We start from the raw sequence: 12,998 nt of genomic DNA, 5'->3' as shown, positions 1-12,998 counted from the left end.
ATCATGATGAAATCCCCTTGTACAATGAATTTATGTTTAAGTTTCTCAGAAAATCAACGGGGTGAGAGGAGAGGGTATGAGTTCAGCTTTGGCAAGAACAGACTTAATGATGAGCCTTCAGACAAAAGGACATCTAAGATGGTACCTGGCTAAGTGTCCTTCTAGAAGACTAGAGCCTGGCATAATGTACTTTTGCTCATTCACTCTGCTGTTATTTATTGAGCACCTACTATATGTTAGGCTCTGTTCTAAGCCTTGGGACCATAGCCAGGAAAATATGAAGTCCCCCCACACCACACACACACACACACACACACACACACACACACACACACACACACACACACACACACACACACACACACACACACACACAAAGTATCCATTCTAGTGAGATGATAAAACTCATAATAAATATACCATATGTTGGTAAGAGCGGGGGGAAGAGGAAATACCTATTTTATGCAGGTGATCTAGGAAGGCCTTGCTGAAGCCTAGGCCCCGGGGTAGGGGCCAAGGAGTGAAGCTGCAAACCGTGTGGATCTGGAGTGTTTTAGGCCGGGGGCAGCAAGTACGAAGCCCCAGCCGAGGCCTCAGCCCGGAAGGCCATGCGGGTGCAGGTAAAGCTGCGGAACAGGAGGTCAGAGGTGGGGTAAGATGAGGACAGATGGCAAAGGTGACAACAGCACCAGCTGATTCTGAGTTCACGAGCGCCCCACCCCACCTCCCTTCCGCACGTGGGTCAGGGAAGAACCCAGTCCCTGAAGCTTGACCTCCTGAACCAGAGCTGGAAGCGGAGCGTGGCTCCGGGTTCCCTCAGCCTAGCAGCCGGGAGACGGAGGGGGCGGGCGTGGGGAGGGGCGTCACGAGCAGACACCTCAGCTCGCCACGGCAAAGTGTGTTGGTCCTGTCGTCTTAGTAATTCCCGCGCCGGCGGCGTCGGGGCTCAGGCGCGGCCCGCCCGCCCGGGGCGCCCCTGCGGTGCAGACCTGCTTTGGGGAGGGGGGCGTACGTGTCTGTGCGAGCCGTCCCACATTCGGGACCCCCGGAGCGGCAGGGCCTGGCCCGGGGCCGGGGGTGTCGGCGGGCCAGGGCGCCCCCCGCCCCGCCCCGGAGTCCCCGCAGCAGCGCCCTCCCGAGGGCGATCAACTATCTCTTTAAGAAGGAAAGTGAGGCCCGGCGGCTTACGCAGCTGCCGGCGGCCGCCGACTGGCTGGTCGTCGGCATCCACCTCCCCGCCCCTCCCTCCTCCCTCCCGGCAGCCCCCGCCCCGGCGAGCGCCCGGCCAGCTCGCGGCCAGCCGCCTGCAGCGAGGGGCTCGGCGCGGCGCGGCGGCCGTCCGGGGCCAGGGCAGCCAGCGCCATGGACGCCTTCGCAGGTGATGCCAGGGCCCCCGGGGGACCCGCGGGCCCGCCGCCCCGCCGCGCCCCGGAGCGTCCGCGCGGGAAGGGGCGGCGGGGGCGGCGGGGGACGCGGAGTTGCGGACCGCGGCCCCGCGCCCGCGCTCACCCGCCCGCGTCGGTCTCTCCTTCCTTCCCCACCGCCGCAGGTTGCTGAGCGCGGGGCCGGGCGGCTGCGGCTGCGGCGGCGACTGCAGAGGCGCTGCGCCAAGCCGGGCCGGAGTCGTGCGAGCCGGCGGGGCTGCGGTGGGCGAGTGGACCCAGGTGAGGAGGCCGCGGCCGAGCGGGATGGGGCGGGGGGGGGGGGGGGCCTGGCGGACGCGCGCTGCGCCAGAACCTCAGGGGGGACCAGCCGAAGGGGGAATCGATCGTGACTCACGTCCCCCACCCTTCACTCCCCTGCATCCGCCACAGCACCCCCGCCCCCACCCCGCGCAGCCGCGAGATTCACCCGCGGGATGCTGCGGGATGCAGGCCAGACGCCCGAGGTGGGCGGTTGGGGAGGGGGTGGTCTCCAGCAACTCCCCACTCCTCCCGACCCTCTTCTGGCCTTGGGCAGACACCGAAGCGTCCCGTGTCTGTTTTGAACACCCACACCCACCCCAAGGTCAAGTGCCAATGACTGTTTCCTTCCCATCTTCCCCTCTGGGATGCACCAGAGCCCTCCCTGCAGTAGATCCGGGAAGGGCGGGGGGGGGGGGCAACACCCATTCCTCTGGAGTAGGACATCTGCCTCCCTGGAGCTTCCGCGGGGACCCCCTCCCCAGCAGAGAACCAGGCTGGCTTGCAACACCTGCTGGCCCCGGAAGCCCATATTCCCCGCCTCAGCCCTGCAGACTGAGGAGAGGCCTCATCACATGCCGCCTCCCTCCGTGGCCTTCTCTGCCCATCTGGTGGTGTGGGTTGGGAAGTAGGAGCTTCACAGAAGAAAAAAAAAAGATGGTCTCTACGAGGAGGGTGTCGGAGATTTAACTTTAAGGCCCTTAACTAGCTAGTTGGTCACAGTAGCCATCTTACAGTTCTTTGGACGTAGGTGTCTGCCTGCTGATTTATTAAAGGCAGGAATTGTAGGATTATAGAGTGCCACTTGGGCTGCACTGACATGTTGTGGGGGGAGCCCCTCTCCTAAAACAACTTAGGTTGAGGACCATGGAGTGATTGGGGGTTTCCTTGGTTGATCTCTGTCAACTCTGGACTTCTCAAGAGAAAACATTGACCTTGGCCTCATGGAACTGGAAGCACCTGTCGGTCCTGCCGTGGCGTTCCAGAGCTGTGGCATTACTCCTCGCTCTCAAGCTTTGACTTCTCCAGCTGTAAACCTGGGGAGGGGGCTCTGCCTCAGAGGGTTGTCATGAGGGTTAAATGAGATACGTGAGGAAGCTCCTGAAATAGTGCCTGTGCCTGGCACCTAGTAAGCTCTCAGAGACTCAATACTTAGAGAGACAGAGACAGACAGACTGACTGACTAGGGGAAGAGGCTGCTTTTAGTCCTCCCTTACCCTGCCAGTCTCTTCCACACCTCTGTGGAAGGTGTCCCTGCCAGAGAATAACAAACGCTGGACTGTGTTGAGCCACCAGGCGGAGGCAGCACCCAGGAGCTGCAAACATTGGCTGTGACATCATTTTAGAAAATGATGGTCTCAAGGACCATCATGTAGAGCCCAGCCCTGGGTTTGCAGCCCCACTCCCCTCCCTGTGGCGTCTCCAAGGGCACAGAGGCATCCACATCTTGTGTGCTGCCAGGGAAGAAGGGACCAAGTCTTGGAAATTTTACATCAATCCCACTACAGCTGTCTTGTCCTCCCTGGAGCCCCTCGCTCCACTGCCCCTGAGACAAGGGAGTTAAGTTTTGGGTGCCCGTATTTCCTATTCATCTTCCTTCCTGCTGTCATTTTCAACCTACCGACCAGCTTTTTTGGTTCTAGTTTGTTCCACAGATACCTTCTGCCTTTTGAAGCAAGATAAAGGCTGCCCACAGGGTGGGGAGGAACATTTTGCTGCTGTATCATATAGGCCAAAGGAATCATCATGTCCCCTGCTCTGTCCTAGATCCCCATTAGACTGTGAGCGCCTCTCAGCAGAGGCCCAGGCGGCTCCTCTGTGTCTCTAGTCTCTGCCTCATGACTAGGGACAAAGTAAGTGCTTAGTAAGTGTTGAATTGAATATAGTAGGAGAGGTGGTAATCTCTAACCAACCAGGTTGGGGAGAAAGTACAATGCATTTCTGCAGCAGGTGAGAGGTCTGCGAAATATAGGGTACTGCACAGGTGTTGATCATCACAACTGCTACTGTCACTCGTACCATTACTCTGGCCATTGCCAGTGGTTGGAGAGTATTTTTCCAGCTCCTCTAAGCTTCCTGACGAGGGCCAGAAGAACCAGATGTGCCTGGGGGAAGGGGGTGCTTGTTGGCAAGCAGGGGTCCAGATGGTGCTGGCTGATGTAAGATGAGACTGTGAAGGGATGAGGATTTGAGGAGTAGTTGCAGCCATTGCTGCATGAGCAGGAAGGGAGAAGGTCAGAAGAATCAAGTGAGCCAAATTAGACAGGCGGTAGAAAAGTCAGGAGACCTAGATCCCAGGCCCTCTTGCACCCCAGCCTCCTTGTATGACCTTGGGTCAATCAGGCCCAGCTTCCATGTCCTATTTTTATACGGAGGGGATTGGGGACGAGTTAATCCCTAAGGCCCCTTCTGGTTCTGGAATTTTGTCAAATAGATGTTTTAAAAGAAAGGTGGGCAACCCTTTATTACTCTTTGGATCATTTATGGAATCCTGGACCATTCTCTGTCCTCATAACAAACGATACCTATTTGAAAATAAGGAGACACAGAGAGTGAAAGGGATGAGCTCAGGCCTGCACAGCTGGAAGTGATGGAGCAGGGGGCCTCTCCAGCTTAGGAAGCGCATGCGCTTCTAAAGGTTCCACCGACTGCCCACACAAACCAGGCAGTCGTGAGCAGTATGTGTGCCCTTGTGCCCTGACACCGGGTTTTCAAGCTAGTAAGGGAATGAAGGATTCAAGATGAGAGAGCCAGCATTTTCCCAAAGTGACTGCTGCAGAGGACTGGCATGGTTGAGCTGAAGAGTGTGTGAGTCAGAACTGCAGGGTTTTCACCAGGATCTCTGCTTGGCTGATGGGGAAATGGGTGCTTCTTTACCCAAGAGAATGGCTGGGTCCAAATGACAGTCATGACAGACAGCTTTTGAGTGCTTCCTATGTGCTTGCTGCTTTGTGTGTTCTCAATCACGTACTTTTCAAGTCATTTTACAAGTAAAGAAGCCAGAGCAGGCAGGCCAAGAATTTTGTCCGGGGTTTTACAGCTAATGTATTCTAGATCTTAGGGGATGTATAGCTGGAGGCACATTGGATTGGAAGTCGGGGCATTGCTTCTCATCTGAGCCCTTCCATTGACTAGGTAACCTGGGGTGAGCCAGTGGCTCCATCCCTCTATTGGATTTTATGTGACATTTTGATCTGAAAGGCCTCAGTTGTGACCTTACGCCAATACTGGGGTGTAAGGGATTTCTGGTCTTGATGAACATGGCTCAGAATTCATTGTTTCCTAGCCAATAACATTCCATACCCTGGGCCAAGAGTACAGGATGTGGAGAGAGTAAGAAATGATCCCTAATTTTCACATCTAACAGAAGGAGAAAGATACCCAAACATGTAGGTTTTGAAAAGATGTCTAGGAGTTGTGTGGCATAGTGATCCAAGGGTACATGGGAGCAGAAAGAAGGTGGGAGATGGTCTGTCCTCCTGATGGATCTGACACCATGGCTATGGGAGTAGAATGCCATTGTCATCTTATTTCTTGTGCTGATTGCTGGAAATAATAGTAATGCTTACAACAGGATTCTACACAGCTTGACGTTTACAAACAGTGCTAGAGACCTATTGGTTCTAGTTCCTAACAGCTCAGAAGATGGCCAGACAGTAGGAAGGACCATTCATTCCCACTCTGTGGCAGTTTCAATTGAACTATCCATTCGTCCCAGTTAGACCAAAAGCTTCTGTCCTTCAGACTTCTAGAAGTAAGACTTTGAAATTTCTGGTTGGAAAGCCTATCTGGTGTCTATAACCATCCAGTAGGCTTGGGGGTTTCTCCTTCTGGATCCCGAACATTCCATCTATTAGAGTTGCAGCTCAGCCTGGAGAGGTGGGGACATTTACCCAAGACTAGTCGGCAGGTTTGGGACCACCATGCTGTCTGGGGGAGTTGCATGTCTGTACCACTTGGGATATCGCTGGAGCTAGGCCACTATGGCCTGTGGACCTTTTCTTATCTGCTGGACAGCTGGCACCAAGTAGAGGTTTGATGCGGGTTTGAACTGAGGTCCCTGGCAGAGGAAGAAGCCTGTGTTCCCAGACTGCTTTGCATCTTTAATGGCTGGGCATTTTTGAAGTGTTTGTCACATGCCCAGCACTGTCCTCTGAATAGAGGTGCTGAGCCAAACAAAAAACAGGAGTCTGGGATGCAGCCGGGTGCTGTGGAAAGAGCCAGCAATGAGGAGTCAGGAGACTTGTTCCTCACTCTGGCTCTGTCATGGACACACTGGGTAGCCTGGGGTGAGGGCCTTAGCCTTCCAGACCTGCTAAATGGGCATCTATAAGGGCTCTTCAAAATCTGACACGCTAGCCATCCAGCAACACTTTCTTCTCTCTAGCTACTTCAGGGGGAGTGTAAGGGTAGACAAGGTACAGATAACTGTAACTTGAGAAAGAATGAGATACACGGAACAAACAGAAACAAAGCTCTGTGGATTTGCTGGAGAGGGAGGGCTTGGGAATGACTTGACTCAAAAGCTACCTCTTCAAAGACAGGATGATGGAAATACAGATAGATGGACTGCAGTGTGCTTTGAAGCAGGAGCAGGAGAAGCAGCCTTCTGCTGCACAGAGCAGGAAGGATAGCAGTTCTGGACTTGATTCACAGAGATCGTACGTTTCGGAATCTAGCCTGAGTTGGCCAGTTTTCCATTTCCCTAGATAAGGTCATTTCAAATGGCATCTTGAGTTCTGTTTACTACCACATAGTAGGAGACAGAGCCTTTGAATACCTCTAACTTCTAAATTAAAAACAAACAAAAAAAAGCTGTCGTGTTAGGACAAAAGGAACCACTTCAAATTGTATACAGTCTGCTCTTTGTTCTTTCTCGTTTTTACGGTGCTTGGGATTGAACTCAGGTCCTGGAACTCACCTTCTGCCACTTGAGTTCCTCATTCCTTCTGCTTTTCTTTTCCTTTTCTTTTTCCAGATAGAATCTTGTATTCACTTTGTTGAGCTGGCCTCAAATTTGTATCTTCCCATCTCTACCTCCTGAGTAGCTGGGATTACAGATGCGCATCACCATACCTAACTATAATTTGCTTTTGAAAAACAAAAAAACAAAAGCTACAGGCTGGGGATGTAGCTCGGGGGAACAGCACTTGTCTGTGTGCATGAGACCATGGTTCTCTCTCCAGCATTGCAACAGAGAAAGTTCCTCACTTTCTTGTTCACATTTTACTCATTTTCCCAAGTGTGTGGTATCCTTGTGCTGGCTGTAGAGACTGATGGCCTGGGTCTGAATCTTTGCCTACTTCTTTTTACTCTCAGGGCCTCTGTTTCTCATCTGTAAAATGGGAAAATGCTTCCTATCTCCCAAGATTTTTAGGAGGTCTATAGTCCTAGAAAAACACCTAAATCAGGGGCCTCAACTGTACTTGTCTACAAAGACCAAGCAGACCAGACAGGCTCTTTGGGGATCCTAGTGATCCGCAAATGCTCACTGGACAGCTGCTGCCCTGCTCTGCCATTCTCACAAGGGATGTGGGCCCAGAGCTCTCACATCGGCTGATCTGGAAGAGAGAAGTCAGGATCATTGCTAGGACATCCCTTAATTTAAAATGAAGCCAACCAAAGCAACGTTTTCAAACCACACCTGGGAAAGGCCATCCACCGGTGACCTCCGAGGGGCACAGAGTGCTCAGAAGTGGTCAGGTGGTTCACAGAGGAGGGCAGAGAAAGAGGAGGGAGACATGGCAGGGAAGCTGGAACAAGCCTAGTCTGCCAGGCTGAGAATTTAGTCTTACCCTGGCAGCCTGCAATGGTTTGCCGCTGCCCTCCCAAATCAGAGGCCTTTAATGGTGTCCCTTCGTTTTTGGCAGTACTGTCACAACTATCTGGGGACAAGGGTGCCCAGACACCTCTGTACTGGCACTAACCAGGCCTCCGTACCATCGTGCCTCTGGAAGCTTGGTGGGCAGCCTCAGAAGAGGGCTCTTGGCACATGGCCTGTGAAACCTGGCGCAGCAGTGTGAGGAGAGACACCTGGAGGCCCTGTGCTAGGGAGGGGCAGGTCCTATTTGTAGAAGCTAGGCCTTGCAGCGACACACAGCTAGCTGCCTTTTGCTTGGGTGGAGCCATGTTCTGGCCAACAGCCATCTGTCTACATGCAGCTTTGCCACGTGGCTGTACAGAGCAGAGGTTGGACTCTGGTTGCAGAGGGTGCCTAGAGCATTCTAGAGAAGGATTGCAGAGAGCTCCTAATTGGCAGGAGGAACCCCACCGACATGCTTCTGGGCCTCTGGGCTTCAGATTCAAGCCACTGATGGGAGTTTACATTCCTGTGGCTCCAGCTGATCAAATACTCATCACACACACACACACACACAGCACCCAAGGTGGTAAGGGGATATTTCAGGCCATGGCAGAAAATGCTAAGAAATGTTTGCATTCATTCTTTCCCCTAGAATATACTGAGTGTCTAGCCATCTGCAGGCAGTGAGCTGGGCTGCCTCCCTTCAGGGGTTCTTTCTAGCCTAGCTGGAAGGAAGATGGATAGATGGATTGTGGATGGTATATAAGTATATAATATATGGTGTATTAACAATGATGTCATTCAACCGTGTGCTTCTGAGTGGTAGGTGCTAGCCAGCCGAACACCTGTTGCAGAGGGCAGATGTGGAGATGGGCTCTGCTCTCAGTGCTGTGCCAGCCTTATCCTAAAGTGACCCTGTCATTGTTGGCTTGGAAATTAAGCAGACCCTGAAGAAAGGCAGACTACAGATGGGTCAGAGGACAAGAGCAGCAGCAAAGCAACTCAGGACTGAGGGTGGAGCTCACTCATGGAGCACACGCTTTTACATGTAAGGCCCTGGATTCGATCCTCAGCACTAAAAACAAACACCACTAAGTGAGGACACGGAAGTTGGGAGATGAGAAATCATTTGATTCCTAGATGCTGGTCTGTCGGGCATCAAAGCTGTGTTTCTTTCCTCTGAATGGATCTGCCTCGAGATACATGATTCTTGAGATAAAAAACAACAACAACAACAACAACTAATTCTACCATTTGTTGACTACAAAGGATAGGTAAGACACAGTGCTACGGGGTGAGGGAAGGAGTTTTGCAGGTGGAAAAACTAGGAGTACTGGAAAGAAGAACTTAACCCAAAGTGACATCTCCACCCAGTTGGCTGGGTCAGGACTCCAACCCAGCACTGGACATGGCTTCCCACCCTGTAGCCAGCGCTCACCTGGGGTGGAGATGTCACCCCAGGATGGCAGATCTCAGACCAGTATTGGAAGGGGGGCAGATTGTGGCAAGGGAGTGTGTTCTTAGTAACAACCTTCTAACAACAAGACATCATACTTTGAGAGCTGGCTCATCCCCGGGCTCCACACTGAGGCCTGGGAAATCCTAAAACAATTCTTACAATGAGGCAGAGTGACCACAGCTGACCTCTCCTCTTGCCAATGACACAGGATTGGAATTCTAGTCCAGGGCTGGTCAAAGTAATGGTGCTTTAGGGTGGGGTATCAGGAAGGCTTCCTGGAGGAGAAGCAGGATCTAGAGCAGGAGCTGAAGAGCTGGCAGGGTTGGGCTGGGGGAAGGTAGAAGAGGACCAGAAGTGAGTAGGTCCCCAGCAGCACACTGTCTGGCTGGGTCACAGGTCAACTGCCCCCGGAAGAGGGGCAGCTCTCAGCTCCCCGGGGCAATGGAGACACAGTAAATCTGGGGTTTTCCCCCAGAACCTCATAGGGAGACCAGTCTGAGCTCTCTCCCCATCTTGCTTCCTGTCCTCCCCCTCCTGCCTTCATTCTAGCACCCACTCCCCTCCTCCCTCCCTTTCCAAAGTGGCACTTTGGACATTTAGCTTAAGTGTGGGGGGCGGGGAGGAGGGAGCCTGTTAAACCTCACCTGTGCAGTGAGGCAAAGCTGTGTGACAGAGACCATCTCTCACTTTTGGGGGAGAAGAGACCAGGCCAGCAGGGAGGGGCCTTGGCTCCAACCCTTGAAGTGCCCCCTAGGTCTCCTGGGAGCTCCAGAGTTCTGGATGAGCACTGGCTTCAGAGTCAGGCCTGGCTCCTTCCCAGCTCTACCACTTGGTTAGCCTGAGACTTTCAGACACAATGTGTTTGTCCCCCTGGGCCATTTTTTCATCTTTTAGAGAGGGATCGATTGTTCCTGCCTGGGAGGAGATGGGATGATCTGTGGGGAGCCTCTATGTGAAAGTTGTGTCCTCAAAACTGCTTCCTCCTGCCGCTCTCTCTCCAAGGGCTTCCGAGGCTTCTACACCTGTCTGAGTCCTGATGTTTATCCAGGTTAACCATGGAGCTGCCCTCCATGCAAGCCTGGGGTTGGGGGTCCTTACAGGCCTCAAGAATATTGGGAGAGAATACTTTGCTCATCCCTCAATCTGTCCCTTTGTTCTCTCCTTTTTCTTGCCCTCATCCTGTTTTCAGAGGAGGCATGTGCCTGTCCATTGCTCCCTCCTCAGCACTTAGTTGGGCTCTTAGAGTAAACCCTGGGCCTGAGCAGTCAGCTGAGAGGTAGAAAAGGACATCTTGATGCTTTGTTTGTTTGCTTGTTTTGTTGTTTGTGGGGCTCAGACTCAGGGCCTAGTGCTGTCCCTGAGTTCTTTTGCTCAAGGCTCGCACTCTACCACTTTGAGCCACAGGCCCATTTCTGAATTTTTAGTGATTAATTGGACATAAGAGTCTCACAGTTAACTTTTCTGTCTGGGCTGGCTTTGAACTGTGATCCTCAGATATCAGCCTCCTGAGTAGCTAGGATTACAGGCGTGAGCCACTGGCACCCAGCATCTTGATGCTTGATATGCCAGCAAAGTCCCTAAGTCATGCCACGGGCAATCTTCCCCTGGTCAGTGACTTCCCTCTGTACTATTCCTTTCTACAATGAATTTTTAAAGTTATTTTATGATGAGGTAGTTGTACAGAGATTACAATTCCATGTTGGGTCATGAGTACAATGTGTCTTGATCAGTGTCACCCTTCTATTGTTCTCCCCCACTTTTCCCCTCCCATCTTCACCCTCAAGTTACATAATTCAATTATTGCATAATGTACATTGAATATAAAGGCTGCCTTTGCTCACGAGGACTTTGACTAGCTCCATTCTGCCTTTGAAATGTTCTCCCCGCTACTAATGCTGCAACCAAAATTAAGATCCATCCCAAGGCCCAGGTCAGATGCTCTTCAGAGATCCCCCCACTTTTTTTTAATGCAGGCCCTGACACTTGAACTCAGGACTTGAGCTTTTATGCTCAAGGATAGTGCTCTACCACTTGAGCCACAGCTCTACTTCCAGCTTTATGGTGGTTAATTGGAAATAAGAGTCTCACAAACTTTCCTGCCGAGGCTGGCTTTGAAATGCAGTCCTCAGATCTCAGCCTCCTGAGTGGCGAGGATTATAGGTGTGAGATACTGGCACCTGGCTCAGAGATCCTCTTATGACTCCCCTAGCTCTTCCCCCCAGAGCCCAAGCCCTTCACCATTAGCTAAGCTCTGCTATTGAAGATGGGATCCCTCTGGCTTCTCCATGGGACTCTGAACCTGAGAGAGATTAGGCCTCAGAGTTCCTTAGGACAGCCAGGAGATGAGTCTTAGTAAGGCAGCCCCAAGGTCAGCCATCCAGGTGAGAAAGACCAGGACCCAAGACAAGGCCGTGCTGGCTCTTGTCCTGCCCCGATTGGTCGACAGCAGAGGGCATACATGAGACAGAAGCCCGGACTGCTCCCTTGCCTCCTACTGTGGACTGGCTTCGTGATCATGGGAAGTCATTGCATTTCTCTGACTCTCCCTTGCCTTTTTAGTAGAAACCGGGCATCATGCCAGGTGCTGGTGGCTGACACCTGTAATCCCAGCAACTCAGGAGGCTGAGAGATCTGTGCATCAAGGCTCAAAAACAGCCTAAATAGACAAAGCCACAAGACCTTTACCTCCAAACAACCAGCAAGAAACTGGAAGTGGAGGTGTAGCTGAAGGGGTTAGAGTGACAGCTGTGATCCAAGAAGCTGAGCAAGAGCACCAGGCCTCAGTAATCATGTGCGTACATGTGTGCGCATGTGCGCGCGCGCGCGCGCGCGCGTACACACACACACACACACACACACAAATGGGCATCATAATTAATCCTAGTCCCAAAGAGCAAAGCCTACACAGAATTAAATAGTATTAGCGCACCCATATGTGTTCAAGCCCCAAGCACAGTGTTCCCCTTCTGGTAGGAGCTTAATGAATCCCAGTCTCTTTCCATCCATAGTTAGAAGGAACCTTATGAAGTCCGAATTTTCCAAAGACCTCAGCTTCCTCCTCCTTGGAGGAGTCTACAGGCTCTGGTACCTTCAGGACAGGAAGGTCACTCAGACAAATGGTGCTTCAGTCATGTGGATGTGGAGCCCTGAAGGCCGCAAGTTCTTTCCTGCCCCGAATTTCCATGCTTCTGTGAAGACTTGACTCTGCGCCAATTAGTTAATTATTAGAAATCAGTTGGGGTTCGGCCTGACTGTCTGTTTAGTACAGATAAAAGGCAGAGTTCTGCTGGCATCGTGAGCTCAGTGAAGACTTTCTCCCAGGAGGTGGTGAGTCTGGCAATGCAATGAAGGCCAAAGAGGAAGGAGGAGCAGGCACAGACCCTGCCTTGAGTGTGGAAAGTGTGCGAGCTAAACAGTTCCTAGAGCAAGGAAGGTGGTGGATTTACCTCTGCAGCCCAGTGGCCAACACAGGGCTGGCATGCAAAGATCCTCAGCCTAGAGGTCACGTGGCAGGTTCTTACTGGGTGTGCGTGTGTGTGTGTGTGTGTGTGTGTGTGTGTGTGTGTGTGTGTGTGTGTGTGTGTGTGTGTGTGTGTGTGTGTGTGTGTGTGTGTGTGTGTGTGTGTGTGTGTGTGTATACATGTATACATGCCTGTTGGTACTAGGATTTGAATTCAGGGTCTGAACACTGTCCCTAAGCCTTTTCACTCAAGTCTGGCACTTTACCACTTGAGTCACAGCTCTGCTTCTGACTTTTTTTGGCCTGGCTGGCTTCGAACCTCAGATTGTCAGATCTCTGTTGCCTGAGTAGCTAGGATGGCAGGTGTGAGCCACCAGCACCTGGGTAGCTGTATATATTTAAAGTATAGTTCTGGTCAGTTTGACAAACATATATCCTCATGAAGCCATGACCATGGTTGAGATAATGAGCATGTCCATCATCCCCAAGTGCTTCCTTTTGCCCTAATTAGTTCCTTTCACTCAAGCTGTTTTTCCATTCCTCTCCAGGGAGCAACTAGCTGCTTTCTATCTCTAAAGATTGCTTTGCATTTTG

At 52.1% G+C, this 12,998-nt stretch overlaps 1 protein-coding gene across 2 annotated transcripts in view; it reads left to right on the top strand.

Moving 5' to 3' along the window:
* Window positions 1-1,276: 1,276 nt before the first annotated feature.
* Snph (syntaphilin) overlaps window positions 1,277-12,998 on the top strand; it is a 38,194-nt gene continuing 26,472 nt past the window's right edge. The window contains exons 1-2 of one of the 2 annotated variants that reach the window (XM_070006928.1): window positions 1,277-1,378; window positions 1,550-1,664. The gene's annotated coding sequence lies outside the window, so the exon portion shown is untranslated. The remainder of the gene's footprint in view (window positions 1,379-1,549; window positions 1,665-12,998) is intronic. The other variant, XM_070006929.1, reaches the window with a different exon arrangement.

Source organism: Dipodomys merriami, unplaced genomic scaffold (genome assembly GCF_024711535.1).
Source record: "Dipodomys merriami isolate MVZ:Mamm:240054 unplaced genomic scaffold, mDipMer1.0.p SCAF_7, whole genome shotgun sequence".
NCBI lineage: Eukaryota > Metazoa > Chordata > Mammalia > Rodentia > Heteromyidae > Dipodomys > Dipodomys merriami.
Note: the sequence above shows the minus strand (reverse complement) of the source record. Positions and strands in the feature narration are given on the sequence as shown.